Source organism: Taeniopygia guttata, chromosome 13 (assembly GCF_048771995.1).
Source record: "Taeniopygia guttata chromosome 13, bTaeGut7.mat, whole genome shotgun sequence".
NCBI lineage: Eukaryota > Metazoa > Chordata > Aves > Passeriformes > Estrildidae > Taeniopygia > Taeniopygia guttata.
Window position 1 is genome coordinate 12,036,187 of NC_133038.1, and position 19,212 is coordinate 12,055,398.

General features: G+C 37.4%; 1 long non-coding RNA gene across 1 annotated transcript in view; it reads left to right on the forward strand.

Annotated features, from left to right (window-relative positions):
• Positions 1 to 1,813: 1,813 nt before the first annotated feature.
• LOC140685022 (uncharacterized) overlaps positions 1,814 to 19,212 on the forward strand; it is a 34,041-nt gene continuing 16,642 nt past the window's right edge. Inside the window, exons 1-2 of the long non-coding RNA XR_012058146.1 lie at positions 1,814 to 1,964; positions 3,746 to 3,894. This is a non-coding gene — a long non-coding RNA (uncharacterized lncRNA). The remainder of the gene's footprint in view (positions 1,965 to 3,745; positions 3,895 to 19,212) is intronic.

Below are 19,212 nucleotides of genomic sequence, written 5' to 3' on the forward strand. Positions count from 1 at the left end.
ATTTCAGATGATTTTAATGTCTGAAGGAGACAGAAGTCAGAAGTGCACTTTTTTAGACCATTTCAAAAAAATTAAAGTATTTTAGATCTTCCTGTTTCCTACTAATTTGACAAACACAATTATTGGCCTATAAAGAAAGATGTAACACTACTTTTCAGTCCAGAGAAGCCATAAACTGGAGAAATGCATTCTGTTTTATCTCTTATCTCTTTTAAAAACCTCAAAAATGCCTTCTCTTTAATGTTCCCACTCTTTATTTATGTGCAAAACTCACTCGAGTGGCTAAATTCCCTAAATAGCTACAAAGCTATTGTGATAAGAACAGGAAGTGCTTTTGACAATGTGTTATGTATCAAATATAGCCCAACAAAGGCTTTAGGGTGCTCAGGATGCAGTTTCAGTATATGATTTCATGCTTGTAGTGGTTTGTACTTTTGTTTTAGCTTCCAGCTATGAGATATAAAAAGAAGAAAAAATAGAAGTATTCCTGAAATGCATTTTTGCTTTAAAATTGTATGTTTATTTTTAACAGTAGAAATGCTGTTTATGCATATAAGACCTATTTCTTAAAATAGTATGTTTGTGTCTTGCTAAGTGTGTATTTATAAACATAGTTTACTAGTAAGCTGTTTTGAAGAAGTCAAGCAATGTTTTTTAATCTATGAACAAAAAAATTTTCTCATGAGGGTACTCCAGTAAACATTTTCAGGATAAAATTACCCTTTAATCCGTTGCCAGTGGTCCCACTGTATAAATAGAGGACCAGTAGTCCTGTGTCAAGGGCAGATCCATTAAAAACTGCTTAGAAATGCGATACACACTTCTAATGTTTTAAAAAGTTTTCTTAAAAGGAAAAAACTCTTAGCCAGGTACAGATATACCTTGAGACAAAAGAAAAATACTATTAACTTATATTGGAAACAAAAGCACACCTGCTGCACACTAACAGAAGGTGATGTGTCTTAGTTAGTTTGACTTGGATAATTTTAGAATTTTTCTAGCATTTTGTCTCCTGATTAGTCTATAAGTGTCACTGTGTCCATAAATGCTGCTGTGTTCTGTATGGCTGTATTAGACTGTACCAGGAGTGTATTGACTGGGGGTTTATTTCAATATACCATCTCCAGGAATGGAACTTAAGTCTTTTGGAAAAGGAAGGTTATTCATAAATTTGTATTGCCAAGTATCTCAGCTATAAGCTTCAAAACTCATATCTTGCCAGCAGTTCATCCTTCATGTGCAAATTCAGTATTGAATTTTCAGTTGAACATAGATTTGGTGTCACCTATTTTCAAACTCTTCTCTTGGGAGATCAGATTTGTAGGGGTGCTGCAGCAAGGAGTCCACAGGGATGGACACAGAAATCCTGTGTAAGGATGCTTAGGAGAGATCTACTTCTATGTAGATACACCTAATGCTGACTTTTGTTGGGTTCAGAGAAGGTGAAATAATGCATGAATTCATCAGATAGTCCTTATCAAATGTAGCTGGAAGGGCATTGCATTGTAGCTGAGCACAATTAAAGATTAATCCTAAGCATGGATGTCTCAGATGTACTGTGGCATGGGCACAGTGAGCAGTGCTGGGAGGAAGCACACCGATGAGGTATCTCAAATTCCTTCCAAAAAACTTGCCCTTTTTTTAACTGTGCCACTCTAGAGTTCTCATTTTCTGTGTGGGTATCCAATCTAACTGTGTATCATAGGCCTTTATTCCAACCATATCTTCTGGTAATGGGTTTTACAAGACTCTTATTTCTTGCATGCAGGAGATGAAAGCTCTAACAAAACTGGATCTTTCTCATTCACAGAGGGAATAAACCTCAGCCCAGCCCTGAGTGTGTGCTTCTACCTTGGGATACTCATATTGCAGAGGAGCCTTTCCTAGCTTCTGAATTCAATTTACAGAAGGAAAATTGCCAAATAAGAGCAAATGTTTTAATTATAAAGAAACACTTTTCTTAGGTAAGACAGTTGCTATGTTTGTCAAATGAATTTAATATGTTACACAGTCTAACAGAGTTTTTAATGAATGCTAAGTCAGAAAAAACTGCATGAGGCAGCTGTGGTTGTATTTGCTCAGGATAATTGATAGAATTGTTCAATTAAATATTGTAAAAGGCAATAGACTAATACACTCTGTGCAAGAAAAGTAAAACCATGAGATTCAGTAATTCGTCTGATTGAACCTTTTGTATATTTAAGCAGTATGTCTCTATGGAGTATGCATTTCTGGGTCATTTGAACTCAGCTTGGGTGGAAATGGGAAACTTCATGCAGAACTCTGGAAAGGTTTTACTACAGCTGCACTTCAACCAAAACTTTCATTCCATGTGACCCTAATCTGTAAATACCAACTCAGATTTGGCTTCTCCTTCTCTGGAATAGTATCCCAAATGGTGTTATTCAGCATAAAATCTGTTATATGGATCTTGATTATACAGTTATATGTGTTGGTGTGTATTGTATATGCTATGTATATGAATATGCTAGCAATCAAAAAAAAGAAAACAACAGAAAACCTAGAAAAACACATTTCTGAACCATTGCAATTGTGTGTTTTGTATCTAACAATTTTTCCAGGGAGGAAAAAGAACAACACATGCTTTGGAGCATCCTTTGCAGTTGCCTAGTTTATGTGAAATAACTCTAAAAGGAGAAGTGTTTGATTCATAGATCTTTAGGGAAGCTAGTGGGTGAAAAGAAGAGAGGTGGACTTACTGAAATTATCAGACAAAATTGTCTGGCCAAAGTTTCTGTACTGCATTTCAGATCAGTTGTGTGATCTGTGTCTTGTTTAGTATTGCTGAAGGCTGAGGAGCTAATGATTTGCAAGTGATGAAATATCTGTAGGATACAAGAGGAAGGGGTTTGAAACACTGATTCTAATCAGTTATTTATGATTATCAGTTATTATGGGGACAAAGGAATTTACTCTAATTGAAATGCAAACACAGAGTGTTTGAAATCCTTGTCTCAGTCTTTCCTCTGGATAGTTTATGTTATATACCTTACAATGGATACTATTATTTACCAGACTTAATTTAAAAGTATTTTTAATGCAAGTATTATATATAATATGGTGTAATAATAATTTATAGTTGTAGTCTAAATAATCGCTTCAACTGTCAGAGCTTTTTGGTCTCAGTAAAGGGTTAATTCAATCTTGTAAATGTGTGTTTTATATGAACCTTTCTTCCAGGATTCTGTGTTTTTTTAATAATAATAATTTGTTTATGATATGTAACACTTCTAGCCACAATATGGAACGTTGTACTTATTAAGACTCACAAATCTCTAAGCCAAGTGACTTTTTGAACTGCAATTTTTTTGCGAATCTGAAAAATCACCTGATTTCTTTATGACATGTAGCTTCTTGGTTGCCTAATTCTTCTGTGATTTTTTTTTTTTTTTTTTTTTTTGACTGCTGGTTTAAAATGATTGCTCCTAGTGGTGGAAGGTCATGGCAGTACACTGAGTGAGGGTTGTATCTAAGTGAGACAGCAAGAGTTTGAAGTAAGAGTCTAATTTAGATGCTCAGGTTAGGAGACTGAAGATTTTGGAGCCTTGCAGAATTAGTGCTTTTCTAGAGCACTTGAGCAGCATTCTTTGATATGCAGTTAGTCCTTCCCCCTTCAACATATAAATAATGGCTTGAAGTAAAACACTGTAAATATGTTTGTCTCCTTTCCCACTTGAAGATTGGGACTTTTGGTGTTTTTGTTGGATTTTGTTTTTGGAAGCAGCTGGCAGCGAGCATTTCTTTAATCCTTCATCCTCTTTCTGACCACCTAAAGAAGATCTTGGAGACAGCCAGTGTCTGTGCAGATGGTTTCAGTGATGGATGTGCTTGTTTTCCTGTCACTGATCAGAGTCCCCATCCTGCCTTGCAGAGGTTACTGCAAGTTACTAAATAGTGGGTGTCAGTCTTGGAGAAACACATAAAGTGGTGCAAATAGTGCTTCGGTTCAAATGAAGTCAGTACCTTAAATCAGACTTTTCAAGGTTGAAACAGGTCTTGGACAATTTCCAATTTAGAACCCAGTTAGATGTATTGGAATCAGCATTAGAGATGGAGGTGCTGTTTTATAGGACAAAGACAATGACACTGTTTAATTTAGTTAGGATTAGGGATGCAGAATTTGCAGTGTTGTTGAGTTCCAATACTGACTTTCTGTTGAAGATTTTTCTGCATTTATTGCAGCTTTTGTAACCAGCGCTTTGTTACTGTTAAATAATACACACAAAACAAAATTGCTAGGCTATAATTTCTGTAGGCTATAAGTTCAATTTCTCTTAATTTTTCTGGGTTCTCATTTTCTCATTTGTAATCCTTACATTCCTAAAACTTAATAATCTCACATTTTTTCAAGAAGTATTTGAGACTATGCAGAAAAAAAAAGGAAATTCGTCTCTGCAGAGAGCCTTCGGAGCAGCATCGTTGGTACAAGTGCACTACCCTTGGTGTCTTTCCACCTGGAATTTAATGGTTAGTTTTAGCTTGTTGAGCCCTAAGATTTTCCATTTGGTCTAAAGCTAATGGATGAAAATGAAGACCTCGACATCCAATTCCATACAATTAAAAACTCCCTAATGTGGGATCCTGTGATACTGTGATTCTGCAAATCCACTGATTTGACTTTGAAGTGTAACACAGAGTAGTTCAGGGACAGGTGAGGGCCTTACTGCTAAGGCAATTCTGAAAGCCCAAGGTCAGCAACGTGGATTATATCTTCTAGAACTGTTTTGTAGTTAATACTTTATTTCTTAGATTCTTTTGCAAAAGAAACTGTGTAGATAATATAAGTGGGTTTTTATCATGTTAGATTTCTTTTGGGATTCAAGCTACTGTTCACTTGCCAAGTGGGGAGTTCTTTGTGGAGTAAATGCTTTTTGGAGTGTCTGATAAGATTTATGGACAGTTATTAAACAGGTATAGTATATTTAAAAGAAGAAATTAATGATACAAACATTTTTTCCCAAGGGGATAAATTGCCTAAACTGGTGTATCTATCAGGGTACAGACACAAATTTTATTTGAAACATATATATTTTTTTTATTAATAACACTATGTTGTGACTGTTTCTCTAAAGCTTATTTAGTTCTGTAAAAGGAATAGAATACATTCAATCTGTGTGATTTGACAACTCCCTGGTACTATAAAAATTGTATTTTTTAATTCCTTTCTCAGGAGGAGTTACTTCAGATTTTAATGGTTTCTTAAAAGCCTGTGGTGTAAGAGACTTCCTTCACTCTCTGTTATGTCGTCTCTCATTAGGACATGGAAATGTTATAATGTCACTAAGATAATTCTAAACATATGTGGTATCTATACTTTAAATTATTACTTTGGGATGCAATTGGATGTGATGCTGTTTGATTTATAGTCATTGCAGCCTGCAAGTGACTGGACACATAAAGAATAAAAAAATGCAACTAAGTTGATTTAAACATGAAGCTCACATATGCACTTTTAGTATCTTTCCATCTCTGCAAAATAGAAAACAGATCTTTCAGTATCTGGGCCGAAGAAAAGACCATTGTAGTCCTAGGTGATTATGAATCATTTTGTTTTATCTGTGACACTATAATAGTGTCCAGTGACAAGACTATTCCTTCTTTTCTAATGACCTCCAGTAGTAAACAAAAAACTGAAAAGGTTTTTGAGCAGTTCCTGTTTGGAGTACTGTAAAGAAAACAAATAGGTGTAAGGAATCTCTCCAGGAGTACAACCTGCTCAGATTCTGAGGATTTGGAGTTAAAGCTGAAGCTGTAGGGTAAAGTCTGAGAAAGGCTTCCAGTGGATTTTTAACTGTGCAGGGTCTGTCAGGGCTCGGGAGAAGGGCTGCCCAAGACCTTGGGGACTGGAGAGGAAAAGAAAGAGCAAAGCTCTGAGACTACTTTTGAGGAGCAGGCAGTGCATCTGTGTCCCTCTTCAGCCTTTGTGAAGAGAAGACTGTGTAAATGTATGGTGTTCCAGTGGAACCCTGACACAGAGCTCCTTAGTGCAGCAGTGACTTTCCCTGTGTGACACTGCCGTTCCTTCTGCATTTCCCAGCCATTGACTGGATGGCTGAAGTGGCAGAATCTAATTATTGCTGAAATCCCCATGGCTACATCTTCTTAAAATACATCACAAACAAAGAACTAAAGAAAGGATGGGGAGTGGATGGATTGGTACAACAGAATGTTGGTAAAGGAGACAGTCTTTCAGTGAATAACTGGATCAAGCAATTAGAGCCAGGATTTCTGCCTCAGCAAATAGTCTCTGGAAGAGACAGGAGGAGATGTGGCAAAGGCATGTGTTTGGATTTCTGCCTCTAAAATCAATGTTCAGGAGTGAAATGGAAAAAAAAAATATACCTGGTCCAGTGCTGCCATTGGTCAAGTAGAGGCAGCTTTGCTAATTTATTCACACTCAGTTCTGACACATGTATGGATGTATAGGAATATGTATTTTTGAATATATCCTTTTCTCTCATGTTTCTTATTGGGAAGTCAGTGTTTAAACTAATGAGAAATGTAACCTATTCTTATAATTGAACCTCAGAATAAAACAAATTACTTCATGTGATATCTTATAAGCTGAAATTCTGCCCTGACACATGCCCAGTGTAACCTATTGATTGCTATGGTGTCTCACAGGATATGTGCTGAGTTATCTGTGTGATTTTTTTACCAGTAATCCAGATTTGAATTAACAGGTTAGAGCTTTATTTTGACCTTTTCTGACTTTTTTTTTGCTGTACTCATTGACTTTTTTAGTGTCATTATAACACTTTTTCTAATGACAGTAAAATAACTGCTGGAGATGGGCTTAATGACCTGGAAGTAATTAGAAGAGTCTGCAAACAAAGATAACTGCCACATCACAAACAGAACTGATATTTTATTCACACAAGCTTCTAGCTACTGCAATAAATCTAGATCAGTGACTGTACTCATTAAGTAAAGAGATAATTAAAACTTGAAGGAGTCTGGATAAACCACCTGGCAGAATAACACCTTTTATGAAGGGAGACAGGAAGCAGGTCTGCAAGTCTTGAGAAGGCTTTATTAAAATAATCAAATGCTGCTTGAAAGATGTCCATACAACACCATTATTTTTCCATGTGAAAGGACTTCATATTATAGTGAAAAACTAGAGGAAAATAATCCAGTTCTGGGAAGTGCATCAGCTCTAGGCTTCACTCTGTTTCTTATGTTTAGCTGCATGAGACTAGGTCTGTCTGATTGTTTGCTGTTCTGTGGTGGCTTTAAGATATTCTTCTGTTGACAGGTAAATGAGATAAGGGACAGTAAATTCTGATGTGAAGCTTTGAATTGAGGTTTAGTAGAACATGAGTGTAATGACAGTATAAAAATGTAATTGCATTATTCTATTTTTGTTGAAATATCTTATTGTTTTTCTTTTTTTTAACCTCCACAAGTAGTCAGGTAGATCTTGGATATGAACTGAGTTCTGTTCACACCATCAGTAAAATCTGTTTTGCACAAACATTTTTTCTTGATGTCAGACCTCTGTTTTCAGTCTACATCCACACAGACAATCTGAAGAGGGATATGGTGTCAAAAGATGAAAACAGCTAAAACAGCCTGATTGATATTATGTCATATAGCAGAAAGTCTTAAAACTATATGTCAAGGGCTGATTAAATACAGAAGATTCAAGAATAGGAATATAAGAATTCAGTCACTCAAAATGTTTCCTCTTAAAAGTTTTAACTTTATCAGAAGGTATGTTAAGTTTGCATCTAATCCATGTCAGCTCTCTGATGCATTTATCCTACTTGTCTAATAGCTTGTAGTTAGAGTTTAGCCATCTGTCAGCAATTAAGGGGTAGGCACTGATTTTCACGTAGTGGGACATCTTACAAAGAGAGCCATTTGCTGGGACTTTCTCTCTTTAAAGGAAAAGCTGAGTAGGAAATCAATCATGCTTTTCACTGGGTCAGTAACCAGTATAATGCGGGCTTTAGTATAAAAAACAGCATCAAAACCAAATTTTGTCAGTGTGCAGTACATCACTGTGGCATGTTGCACAGGTATAAAGGTGATAACAATTTAAGTTCCATTTGAGCAGGTAAGTCATGTCACAAATAGTTGGATAGGACTTCATTCTTGCAAAAGAGAGGCATGGGTTCTTCACTCTAATTTTCTTAATGTAATGTGTTTTCAGAATGGGAATATAAATATTTTTCAAAAAATAAATGCTACCTGAACAGCTTGCCTGAGATTTTGATCAGTAGGGGGCAAGAATATTTTTTGTTCGTTTGTTGGATTCTTTTGTTCTAGTGAGTTTAACACAAATGAAAGGAAGGAGATTGAGCAACTAGGACCAGAATCTCCTTCCAAAAAATCCTCAAGCCCACCCACCACTGGCAGTGAGATTTCACTCAGAGTTGTGTGTTGGCACTTCACTGTTTGTCAGAGACTCCTTTTCTGCTGGTGTTCTTATCAACTCTGTTTAGGGCTGTCCAGGTGATGTAACATGAACCTGTCAATGATGACTATCATTACAGAATTGATTATTTGATTTGGTGGAAAAAGTATTTAATTCTCAGCTGCCTTTTTAATTCTTTGGATAGGAACAGCTCTGCCTATGCTGTATTTGCACTGTTTAGTGTCACTCAGCACTTGATCTTCAAGGAGAAAGGTACATGCTTAGTACAGACAAAGAAGATACAATTTATACTTTGCCCACAGATACTACCAAGTTAAGCCATTTCTTCTAAGGAAAAAAAAAAAGTTCAAAATGTAAACAGAGATAAACAGCAAGGTTTAATAATTTCTGTCAGTCATGCCATGTGCATTCCTGGAAATACTTCCATTGCTCTTAGTTAGCAACCAGCCTTTCATTCTTTTATAATTTGATCTTTAAGCCCTGATATCATCCAGGATAAAGCAAAAGGTTTCAAGGTCAGTTGCAAAAATAAATTGTTATGAGAATTTACTGTTTGAAATGACTTTCTGTACTTGAACAATTATCTCACTAAGAGTAGTTAATGTTGTACCATCTCTGGTAGCAGTCTCTTCAGTGCACAGCAGTGCTGCTGACCAGCTGGAGCTGCAGGAACATGGTGAAGTTGAAGGGTGTTCTCTGTGTATTTTCTAGCATTTTGTCTGCTCTGTTTAAAAACAAACAAAACCAAACCTCAAAGCAAAACAGCAGAACTGAAGGTACTGCAGTTTATTTCTGAAATTGCTGTGTTCCTGGTTAGTTTTGGATCTTCACTTAGAGCTGTGAATTTATCCTCTGTGTTCACTTACAGACTTTAGTGTAAACAATCCAAACACTTTTTAGTCAATGCAAACTGATTTCATTGCAAAAAAAAAAATAAAAATTGCTGTGTGTGATTGTTGGGTTGGTGCACTTACCTGTTACTTGCTTTGTGACTAACTGAAGCTATAAAACAAATGTTTTTCTCTTATTCAATGATACAGGCTATGCAATACAAACAAAATTGCAAACTCCATATACTCCATTTTAAGATAAGGATGTCAGTGTTTTAATCTATATTTACAGGCACATTTGTACATCCATTTTCTTTGAAACCTGCTGAGAAAGCAGGAATCTGTGCAGAATTAACTCTTTAGAAAAACAGCCCACTTAGCTACAGGCTTAAACACTTCCCTAAAGTAGCTGGAGTTGATAGAAGAAAAGAAGTATTGTATGTGAAACTGTAGAGGAAAAGCTGCATTAAAGAAATTAGTTCTTCAAGTTTAGAATTTAATCTCCAATGACTACATGAAAGTGGGAAGATGCAGTTAAGTAGGAGAAACTTGCAGCAATTGTGTGCCAATAGTTCAGAAGATGCAGAACATATTATCAGCAAGAAGGGCTCTCTGCTTAAACTCTGCTTGTGATATTGAGTAATCCATTCATCTACACTTTGATTAAAGGGATTTACTTTTGCAGAGGGTTACACAAAGAGCAGTCAGCATACCTGTATACTCCCAAAATACTCCAGGTCTGGGGGTGAAGGGAGGACAGCTGTGTGTTTGTTTTTTTCCTCTGCATGTTCCATGGGCTGGAGTTGCCTTTCATGTACATTTGTGCTGTGTGGAGCTGTGATTCCCATCCCCAGCAGTGCAGCTGCCTCTCCTGTCGGCCTGGATTGCTCTTGCCCATCCTGATGTGTTTAGTGGGATTCCTTGGGTTTAAGCAGCTGATGTGATGTTTGTGTGTTCTGCCTCCCAAGCATCAGAAAGGCTCTTCCCGCTGACACTGAATTCAGATCAAGATTCTTTAAACCAGCATGAAAAAGGGGAAAGCATTTTGAACACACAGTGGCTCTAAGGGCCCTTTCTCATTTTCAGTGAGGCAAGGTTTCTCTTATTAAGAAAATTTATTAGAATGGAAGGGACTCTGAGAAGAGTGTCTGGGACAGTGTAGAATTGGAGCCTGGACTGCAGGTCAGCTGAGACTGGGACTGGGCAGTTCCTAAAGTGTTAGACAGGCTTTGATTCCGTGCTAATCAGAACAGCTAGCAGGCTCTCCTTCCCTAGGGAAGATAGCTCATGTGTTCTGGGTAAACAAAAGCCTAAGATAAGCCTAAGTTAAGAAAAAACTTCCATAACAGCTAACTATGGATTTCTTATCATGAAAATATTGACCTGTTTCATTGCTTTGGGCAATTCCTGCTTAGAGAGGATTTGAGTCTTTCAGAGGTATTCTTAAAAATGAAATTATCTAAGCTCTTCAAAGTAAAACAGATTGCCCTTTATATTATGTGTATTTAAGAAACATGTTTTCCTTGTAACTGAACAAAATTTTTATTCTTCCTGGTTCTGTGAATGGATAACTCTAATTTTGCTATGTGAATGGGAAACCTCCCGCCTCACTTCACTAGTAGCAGGTGTAGGGACTTAGAAAATCTGTGCACATGAAGTGTATGTATTCAGAGTCACGAACTGCAGTGGTCCCAGATTACACAGATTATGATATAACCTAGTTTGCTGTTGGTCCTATACAAAAAGAATATATGTTTTAAGAAAAAGGATGCATTGCCAATAGGTACCATCTGAGAAAACCTACATGTCATGTAGCAGAACCCCTAAAATATCCTCTCGTGAAACTTCAATAGGTTGCTCTTTTGTACTACCCTGTCTCTTGTCTAAATACTTTTCATGAGCCCCAGTTAAATAAAGCCAGTGCAGAAGAGTCCAGATCGAAGACAATCTATCTCGAAGCAGTGTTACCCCTTTCTGGTTAAACCAGGCAGTTCATTCAGCCTTACAGGAAGAAAACCTAAAAGTTGCCATAATGGTCAGTTATTCAGTATTTCCTGAAGTTCAGCTAAATGCAGTTTCTTCTGTGTACTCAAAGAGGGGCTTTGGCAAGAAGCTGAGACTGGGACTGGATAAGGAGACCAACCTCTGTGCCGTGCAAGTCCCACACTTTTTTTCCACCCCCAAGCTGGTTATATCTGGGCCTGCAGAGATCCTTAGCCAACACAAGCTTCAGAGGTCTTTTGTGAAATTCTGTGAGTCTGAATAATACCTTAAATGCTAATCTTTAATGGCACAGGAGAAGGCTGACAGGCACATCTGCCATTTGTTCAAATAGTTTTCACATGCTTCTACTTTAATACACAATACCATCTGTTGAGCTTTTCTGCAAATGGAATTCTTTCCTTCAGTCTACCCTCAAATTTAATTATGGATGTGAGGATTGTAGAGGCTACCTTTTTAAATATACAGCCAGCATTTCTGGGAAAAAAAAAGTCTTCAGTTCTTGTTTGTGTGAATTATTTAACAGATGGCAAAAATGCATTTCCGATATTACCCCTGTCCCTACTGTGGAGGAGAGCAGTGTTTATGTAGGGCTGGGTTTTGCTGTTGATAGCATACAGCATGCCAAGGCATGCTTAAATGTGATGGGGTCTGATCCACAAATCTTTCTTCTGATTATTTATTTGATATTTAACCTATGTTAAAATGATTTACAAAGGCAAGGGCCTTCATTACTTAAATGAGGGCTAAATTGCATCAAATGACTTGCAGGGTGCAGGGCCTTTTCACAGAGGACTGCCAAGGATAAGGTGATGTAACCATAACCTGTTGACCCTTCTAAATACTGAGACTGTGAAGGTAGAATTGTTCAGTGAAACTCTTTCATGGAAATTAATATTAATGTGATTTTTAAAAACCTCAGAAACCAACAAGATATCCCCAAGCTTTGATAAAATTCATACTCTTTTCTTCTGAATAATTTTTGGCTTGCTGGATGAGTTCCTGTAAATTTGCTTTCAGCTGAAGTGGCTAGAGTTTGAAGGGTTACTGAAGTATCTTATTTTTTATTGCCACCATGCTTCCTCTTCTACATGATCTAATCACTATTGTTTAAGCTCTAATCCAGCTATTATGCATCTGAGATTGACATGAGAGCTGAGGAGGAGAGAGCAGACTGTCAAAACCAGCTGTCAGGATAGATAGGAAGAGTGTGAAATTGAAATAAAGCTGGAATAGCCACAGCATCTGTTCAAAGATTTTGGAGAATTTGACCAGTTGGCATCCACCCAGCCCCAGCTGAGTGACAGCATTTAATATCAGTCAGATACCTTTGTCTTTCATCCGTATGATTTATATAATGTCAGGTGCTGTACACTGGAGAAAAAAGCTTTAAAATTACAGAGAAGGATTTAAATCTGACAGTTAAGTCAACAGGTGATTGGAAATGACAGTAGTTACTGTATTCTGAGGGCAAGAATGCTTGAGACAATATTTAACTTGGGCCTTTGTAGAGACTATCTCTGTAGAGTTCTATCTCCGCTATGATACATTTATCAATAGACAAGCAAATAAGGTCAGCAGATGTTCGGTATCTGATACATCATTGCTCAGTAACCTTGTCCTGGCACTGAGAGTTGTTAGACAAACAGGACACATTTTCTGAAAAAACTTGAAGTTTTGCAAAATAGTCTGGAAAATGTAATATATTTGAGATTGTAAAGCTCAGCTAATGAGAGTGTTTGTAAGTCAAATTCTTCTACCACAGGTCTGTGATATCTAGTCATTGATAGTAAAGAGCACCAAATCTAATTACCATCAGCAGCAAGAGGTGAATGAAAGGCTTGGAGAAATTCTCATGAATTATTTGGTTCTTCATTCGGTGCCTTCTAGAGTCTTAGTTTGGGATTTGGATCTAGCCCTTTGTTTGTTCATCTTCTGCATGGCCTTTGATTGTCCACATTTCCTTTTGCTAATGTGTAAGATTCCAATCCTTCTTTTACTGCATTTCTTCTCTTTCTATGTGGTCCTTTATTCTGTCATTTTGGGCGTTTTTATGTTTTTCACTCAATCCTCTCCTCCAGCACCAACTTATATACAAACATATCCTCTCTAAAAACTTTTTGTATTTTGTACTGTAAGGTCCTAGGAAACAATTACTCTGCATAAATTCATTCTGTGCTTGGATATTGATCTTTATGAGAATTTTCCTCGGTGTTACCATCTTGTTTCACTAAACAATTTCACAAAGCAGCCTTAATGTTAACAAAGAAGAAGTGGCTTTGCCCATTTTGTCACCTGAATCAGCTGCAAAAAGTTAGAAGACAATTTTTGTCAATGTCAGCAAGCTCTGTTCCCTTCTTCTTACTGTGGTGGAAGGAGAATGTCAAGCGAAATGGAGGAGAAGGTTTGGGGGTAAGGGGGAGCTTTGTGGAAATTTAAGTTGCGTAACCTGTGAACCTTGACAAGTCTCAACACTACCTGGAAATAGTTGAGCTTTGCAAGATTTTCCTGAATATTGGCTAATTCTATGTCCTTTAGCATATAGTTTTCCCCAATTTTCAGCTATAATTTTATTACAGGGACTAGCAATAAAAAAAAAAAAAAAGGATATTTGATATAAGCTATAGGACTTTTAAGATATTGTTAAAGATATTTCTACCAGTGCTCATGCTTGCTTTCAAATCCACTACATCATGGGTCTCAAGGATAATAAAGTACACATTTTTCATTCTTGTGTAAATATGTTTTCTGCTTCAAATGATTTGTCAGGGGTCTCTTTTGGAAAACAAACTTTCTCCTTGGCAAAATGACTGCTTCATGCCTCACAGCTATTCTGGGTATCAGGAAAGAATCTAGCTAGAATTAATCTGATTGACATCTTGCTGACAGAAACATCAAAAGGGCTGGAAAAGATGTCATAATCTTTGGTTATGTAAATATCTGAATCAAGATTGCTCTGAGGCAAACTGCAGAGCAGATGATAATATAGCCTTTCTATACTACATCAACAATCATTTTGACAGATGAATTTGAATGCTAATATTTCATGAATACCATTTTGGGAGGGAGGATAGAAGATATTGTCTGCAGTATGGAAACTTATCACCAAAACACGTCTTCATATTGGTAAATGATGAGCATTTTTCAGTTTTCTTCAACAATTTGTTATGCAAAAGTCAGTCTTTGCTGTCATTGCTTGTTCTGTTCATAGCTGCTTTTCTGGTCCTCCCCTGTTCAGAAATGATACAAAAAGCGGAGGCAAGAGCCTAAATTTGGAGTGTGACTTAGCAGCATGGTGGCACTGGTGATGGCTGGGGGATGCTTCTCTGAAATCTTTACTGTTCTCCTGCTGGTTGGGGCAATGCTCATCTGCTGAAGGATGTCTTGTGTTAATTCACATGAAGTCCTCAACGCTACTGGTACTTCTCTTCATCGTAATTTTGTAACTGGTAAAAAAAAATCGGTGATTTTTCTTTTCACGCTGCAATAATCTGAGAAATGAGCACTTGAGGGCTCCTTAGAAGGATTAGCTATATTTTACTGGAAAGAAGACAACAAGGAGTGATCTCTGGTTTCGTGGTTTTTGGGTGGTGGTGGTTTTTTAATTGTTGCGGTTGGATTTTTCTTTTCCTGTGGTAATTGAGACATGATTTTTCTTTGAGTTCCCTCTAATGCTGATTGTGAGCCACTTTCTAAGAACAGCCTGGAAGGTCTTCCAGCTCCTCTGATTCTGCACTTGGGACTTATTGAATGATAAAGCATTTTAATAAGCAACTTGCAGCTGTGCATCTCCACTTAAGCTGTTAATGCTCATTCTTGATATCCAGGCTACTTACAAAACTTGTTTTTAGCCAGATGTTCTAGTGAGGTAAGTTCTTTTTATACTAGAATCTCAGCAGGAAAGAAAGGACATTAGGATTCCCCTATGCTGTATTCAGAATCTACTGGAATGCATAATTTTTATCAAGAGTACCATTACTTTTTATTTTCACAGATTTCTTTATGTAGCACTTCAGGTCTCAGATATGCTGAGGGGCAAAAGAAGGTAAACTAGCACTTTTGCATTTTATTTTTGTCATCTGTTTCTTTCAGTCATTGGTGCAGGTGACACCACTGGGACCTGATGAACAGACCAGGATAAATGATGGCTATTTACAAATAAGTGAAAGTGAGCACTTACCTGTTTGGGAGATAAGTCACCTTGAATGCCATCTGTTGTTCTCAAAGGGATGTCCGCTATTTATTCCTATAGCAACTGCATTTTTGTGCCTCTGAGAGCTCTTTAAAATCATATCAATAAAGCTGCTTTGTTTTGAATCTATAAAGCATCAGAGAGGTCATTGCCCTGATAATACTTTCTGTCTTTTAATGCTCATCCAGTCATCCTTTGAAACAACAAATGAGGTTGGATACCTTGCAGGGAATATTTTGTGATAGGATTGGCATTTCCCCCCTCCCAGCTTTTAAATATAAATTTTCACTGATATATCAAAATAGGTCATGGGAGATTTGTTAAAAATACAACTCTTCTCCTCAGTGCACTTTTGTTACAGCCTTTCTGCATACCTGTGTTTTGCTTGCAGGTCTAATGTTCGTGCCCTCCAGCAGCAGGAACATGCAGAGAGAATGTCAAATCTCTTGCTGCCAAATGATAATGGAGATTTTCTTTAGCTCAGGAGAGAGGTCTTTGAGGATCCAAATGTTTTCTCTTGAAGTCAAAGCAGGGGCAGATTTCAGAAAGAGGGGCTGCATCTGACACCAAAGCTGTGTTATTTTTAGATGTCAGTGTACATCCCACCTCTGTAATGATGATTTCCCTGAGGGGCTCTGAACCCATGCATCACTCCACTTTTGAACAAATGTAGTTTTACACAAGCCTGAGTTTTATGAAAACCTGCCTCTTTCTGCCACTTCCTTTCTGGGAGAAAAAGACAAGACCTCCTGCAAGCCCCCCGCCCTCCCCATCATCTGCTTAGCAGGCCATGACAGTGTGTCAGTGGTGCCAGATCACTGCTGGAGTAATGAGCATGTGAAAAACTTTTCAAATGTTGTGACTGTCAGACTTGGTGCTCAGATTTATTCTGCTGGCACCTAATCTGGAATCAGAACACTGTATTCCACCAATACTACTTTAGTGTTGTTATAAGTTAATCAGAAGTTTCAGATAAACATTGAATTGGTGTTTTTACAAGACTATAGTCTACTTACTTGTGTGGGGGTTTATTTTGTTTTGTTGGTTTACTTTATGTGATTTTTCTTGTTTTGATAGAAGTATGTATGGGCTGAACTGTTTTGTTTGCTACAAAAAAATATTCTTTAATTAGGTCTATGCCTGTGAGTCAGACCAACTGACAACTTGTGGACATTTTGCAGGGTAGACAACAAAGAACCAGATGTTTTATATTTAGAAAAGGAAGGTCATATGCAAGGAAGTATTTCAAACAGTGAAGTACTGGTCTCTGTGTGGTGTACAAAAACCAAGGCTACAGTGCTAAATGCAGAGGGCAGAAAGGGGCTCTGCCTGCCTGACCAAAGCCTGAATCATAAAGAATCTTCTCCCCACTACCAGAACTCTTAAGCTGAGGCACTTCTTTGAGGTGCTGAAGTAGCACCTTTCCTTTCTCTCAGTTTCTTGTGTGTCATCATTCTCTGGGGCTCCATGCAGGGATCTGAGGGGAAGGAGCAGCCACAGGTGTGGGTTTGTGACATGGAGCCATCCCTGCTTCCCTGAGAAACATGAAAGCTCTAGCTGAAGAGAAAGGGTTTCCAGTACTGGAGGTGGGAGAGGAAAGAGGAAAATAATTCAATTGCTATACAGACAACTGAAACTTTCAGTTTCAATCTGCAGTCATTTAAATCTGTACTCAAATATAACATGGCCACACTTATTCTGATAATTATGTCACTTCCACTTATTTAGCTGAGCTGGTGCTTTATGTTTGCAATTGAAATGCTTTTTTTTTTGTTGTTTTTTTTTTTTTCTTTCTCCCCACTAACTATTTGGTGAAAGATTTCTTTTGCTGAAGGAACTGAAAAGAATTTACTGGACTCACTGATTGTACAAGACTGTGTTATATTCCTGATTTCTCCAGGAGCGAGCTGCCTAAGTGTCTGAAAATACTGTTTGGGTTATTCTAAGCAATGCTTAAAAATATAATGCTTTCTCCATCTTATATTTGTAGTATATTTTCTCTTAGTTACCACAGGCAAAATTAAAGGAAGAAGCTAAAATTCCAATGGACTTTAGAATATATCCTCAGTCAGTTTTTGTCAACTAAATTTATCAACATCTATATGTGCTATAAAATCACTGTTAAGTACTGGATATCCAGCTGAGTATGGGTTTTATTTTAACAAGCTATAATGCATGTAAAATGAATAAGCAATTATTATACATTCAGGTATTTTCTACTTAAATGGAAGTTGTTAAGCCTCTGGGAATAAACCTGGATATTTACATAGGCAATTATAAGATTGACAGGGTTTTGACATTTGCAGAGACTTTATGAAATTTGTTATGGTTTGTTTCTTTAATCTGCTTTCTATATCTTTTTCCTTCTCCCCTCCTCATAGCAATTGTGACTAATTACTTGTGAAAAATGATCAGTGAGCAAATTAATCTTCTCCAGACAGTCTCAAAGGTATTTTTTTTTTAACCCTGTTGAAGCTGTTAGAGCGAAAGCTTGTTGGGAAAAAAATGGGATGAAAAAATCTATCTGTCCTTTTCCTTTCCTTTGGGCCATTTAATCATTAAAAGGGAAAGAGACTCCAGGGGCACTAATGCCAGAGTGCCATGGCCATTCTGAAATCCCTCTGCAGGGATGGGAGGCACAGGAGGGAGCTGGTTCCTGGTGTTTTCTAGGAGTTCATCCTCTGGCAGATTTCGTCCCAGAAACAACACTAATGTTTGAGAGCAAGAGGAACCCATTTCGTGCTGCTGTGTCTGACACTGAGCAGTGGTGGGATGTTTTGGAACCTTCTCTCTCTATCTTAATTAATGTTCAAGTGTTCTGAGATGAAACATCTGCCTTTTACCCATTTCCAGCCTAAAATTAGTTACTGCCGTCTTGCATTGCACCAGTCAGCAACTGGAGAGAGCTGGAGTTCCCATTCTGAGCTGGTGCACAATGCTTCAGTCCACTGCTCTTTACTGTTGAACATCCTTTGAAAATTATTTCGATAAACCATTGAAATATTGGGGGGAAAACTATCCCAAGCTTTATCTCTGCTGAAGCTCTCAGTGCAGCCCATATGATGTGTGCTGCATTCCACCACTTTGGTTTTAAATTCCTTTATTTTGCCCTAGTTTCTTTAAATATATTGACTCCATGGAGGTGTGTGGCAAAATATGTTTTGTATTCATGAACGCTTTGGCAGCATCTATTCCTTTTCATCGTGTACATTTATGTGTTGATAAGCATTTAGTGGAGTCAATAGGTATAGAAATAACAATAGGGAGGTCTTTGTTTCTTGTGCTTTGAAATGTACATGGGTATTTCAGAAGAGATTGACCACATGGCTTACTGCTTATTTTTGGGAAGGAGCTGTATAAAAGGAAGAGATTTGGTCCTCTAAAGGAATACCAGAAATCTTGACAACCCATATTGCATCCAGGATGTACAGGAGTTTACTATTATGAAAAATGCAGTAAATACTTCTATTCTCTTTTTGCTTTTTATTCTGTTTCTAATTTTATAAAGAAGTATCACCTAACAAAAATCTATTAGTGTTAAAAATATGAAGGTAAGATTGACCCAAGTCAGAGGTTTAGCAAAAGCAGAAAAGATGACATTGCCTCACATTAATTGCCAGCCAGTATTGGTGTGATCTCTTGCTAAATAAATAGTACATCTCATGATCTCACCTTCATTAACTGGGAAGAAATTTCATAAGATGGAGGAAGAAAGAAGCTTTTGGTCTGTTCTAGAACAGACTCTTGGCCCTGCATTGCTGTTGAGGCCTTTTTTCAGGCACAGA